Below are 3,303 nucleotides of genomic sequence, written 5' to 3'. Positions count from 1 at the left end.
CTTAAGACCATGGCCTTGGATTTGGAGGAACTGATCTTCATCCTGGCCATGTCGCACTCGGTTGAGAACTGCTCCAGCGAAAGCTGTAGATCACGATCTGATGAAGCCAACAGGACCACATCATCTGCAAAAAGCAGAGACGCAATCCTAAGGCCACCAAAACGGATCCCCTCAACACCTTGGCTGCGCCTAGAAATTCTGTCCATAAAAGTTATGAACAGAATCGGTGACAAAGGGCAACCTTGGCGGAGTCCAACTCTCACCAAGAACAAGCCCGACTTACTGCCAGCAATGCGGACCAGGCTCTGACACCAGTCATACAGGGACCTAACAGCCCATATCAAAGGATCTGGTATACTGGTATACCCATACTCCCAGAGTACCCCCCACAGGGTTCCCCGAGGGATGTGGCCGAACGCCTTCTCCAAGTCCACAAAGCACATGTTTGTGGACTTGGAGACCGGTTGGTCAAACTCCCACACACCCTCCAGGACCCTGCTGAGAGTCTAGAGCTGGTCCAGTGTTCCACGGCCAGGAAGAAAACTGCACTGCTCCTCCTGAATCCGAGGTTCGACTATCCGACGGATCCTCCTCTCCAGAACCCCCGAATAGACCTTACCAGGGAGGCTTAAGAGCGTGATCCCCCTGTAGTTGGAACACACTCTACGGTCCCCCTTTTTGAATACGGGGACCACCACCCCGGTCTGCCAATCCAGGGGAACTTCCCCCGATGTCTACACAATATTGCAGAGTCGCGTAAGCCAACACAACCCTACAACATCCAGAGCCTTAAGGAACTCTGGGCAAATCTCATCCACCCCTGGGGCCCTGCCACCGAGGAGCTTTTTAACCACCTCGGTGACCTCAGCACCAGAGATTGGAGGGCCCGACCCAGAGTCCCCAGGCTCCGCTTCCTGAGTGAAAGACGTGCCGGTGGGATTGAGGAAGTCTTCAAAGTATTCTGCCCACCGACCCACGACATCCCGAGTTGAGGTCAGCAGCACACCACCCCCAATATAAACAGTGTTGGTGGTGTACTGCCCCCCCCGAGACACCGGATGGTGGACCAAAATCGCCTCGAAGCCATGCGGAAGTTATTCTCCGTGGCCCCTCCAAACTCCTCCCATGCCCGAGTTTTTGCCTCAACAACCACCCGAGTCGCATGTCGCTTGGACCACCAGTACTGATCAGCTGCTTCCGGGGTCCCACAGGCCAAAAAGGCCCAATAGGACGCCTTCTTCAGCCTGACAGCATCCCTCACTGCCGGTGTCCACCACCGGGTTCGAGGGTTAAAAAAAAGTAAAAAGCTAAGAAAAATAGAAAAGGCTGTTAATTTTATTTTATTTTATTTCTTTTATGGGTGTTTTCATCATATTGCTGTGAATTTAAGAAAACAATTCATATTATATATTAAATCCCCTATCCATCAGGATAATTTTAATGTTTAGTTTCACAAAGTAAACTGTATGAAAAGCTATATTGCACATATTTGCACAAAGGAAATGGGGGTAAAATTAAATTCCCACCACGACAGAATTCAAAATGAACACAAATGTGACAAAAAAATTCTTGCAAAATTACAGATGTTTGTCACAAAATGTAAATGACAATCCCATAAAGTTGATTCACATCTGTGAGAGCTGGAATCGCACTTGACTAGTGTGTGGATGTGTTATTGTCTGTCAGTCAAGCTGGTGTTGTTCCACTGTGGGTGGGGGGGCTTTTACGTATGCTTTTCTCCCATAGGGGCCCGGTAGCTTCATATCCTTGACCTAAACACTTCTTCCACCACTCATGTGTGGTTCATTGGAAAACTGTATGCTGAAAAGTCAAAGTGAGTTTAAACATTCTCATATGTTTAAAGTTTTATTAGTAGTTCAAGTAAAGAGGAGCTTGGACATGCTGCAATGCTGCCAGCTCGCCTGGTGGTTCCCCCTCAGTTTTCTGCCCTGCAGCCATCAAACCAACAGCCCCCTCTCCCTCTCCGCCTCTGTGCGATCGTCTCTCCACCCCTCTCCACTCCCTCTCTGGCACAGCGGCTCGGAGCTCATGTGTCTCGTACAGTACGGAGCGCGCCAGAGAGGGAGCTCTACCCCGAGTGACGTCACCTCTCCCATGGCGTCACATTGACGTCGCGCATACCTATGTGGAGGCTGAGCGCAGATAAAATGCACTATTTGACTTTCTCCCCTTCAGACGGCGCGTATAAACAAACCCGCGTTACAACTCTGCTAAGCACCCATCAGCACTGACAGACCGCTCCGGGGAACGGACTCAGACACGCTTGAACTCGGGAGTTTCAACTTTTATTTATCTATACACTTTTTTTTTTTTTTTTTAACTCTAACAGTTTTTTACGTGTTTTGTATGCTCTAGAAGAAAGTCAGAAGAGGATCGTCAACTTTTTCTATTTGAAATCTCTGATGACTTTGCGCCCTCAGAGCATTTTAAGCCACTCTTCTCGTCTTTATTTCAAACCTTTGTGGTTATTCTGGATGGAAACGGGACCCCTAATGTAAAGACGGAACCGTCACAGCAAACCAGTAAGTACACTCTGAATGAATGAATGAATGGATGGATGAATGGCTTCTTATAGTTGTGTTATAATAATGCTCAAAATCACTAAAAGCGCGCGCCATATGGAGCATTTCTCAACGTCTTTTGCGCCTGTAACCTGTTGATGTGTCCCTAAAACTCCAGCTGCTCCTCTAAGAGCTGTGTGGCGTTTCCAGATGAGGCTGAACTCGAATTCAATTTGCGCCGGGAAGGTATCATATCCTTTCCGGTTGTCATGGAAATGAGATGCCTCTCAGCCACACAAAGAGGAGTGCAGGAGTCAGACGCACAAATGGGTCTGAGTGGAGAATTGTCCAAGCTGCATTCAGCAGGAGCTGAAGAGGAGCTGATGCTGTTAATGAGAGGCTTTTCAACGGCTTTGAGTTTTATTTATTTATTTATTTATTTATTTATTTATTTATTTATTTATTTATTGTCATGGTGTGTTTGACTTTACACATAAGTGAACGACTTTACTGTGATCAGACTAATAAGTGGTCATAATATAATGGTCGTTAGTGGTTAGTGGTCATGGAGTTTCCTGGCTCCACTTGTGCCAGAATAAAACACACACATTCAACCACAGCCACGTTCAGTCTCAGCCCTGAAACCACGTGACGACACAAGATCATCTCCAATAGAAAACTATGTTGAGTTGCTTAAACTTGTTGATTCTGTCTCTTTTTGTCTCTCTCTCACACACAATCTCAACTTTACGCACGCAGGCAGACACCTCTCCCCCCCCCC

This window comes from Nematolebias whitei, chromosome 5, assembly GCF_014905685.2.
Source record: "Nematolebias whitei isolate Nwh7 chromosome 5, NemWhi1, whole genome shotgun sequence".
In the NCBI taxonomy this organism is placed as follows: Eukaryota; Metazoa; Chordata; class Actinopteri; order Cyprinodontiformes; family Rivulidae; genus Nematolebias; species Nematolebias whitei.
The sequence above is the reverse complement of the archived record's forward strand: the minus strand, read 5'-3'. Positions refer to the sequence as shown.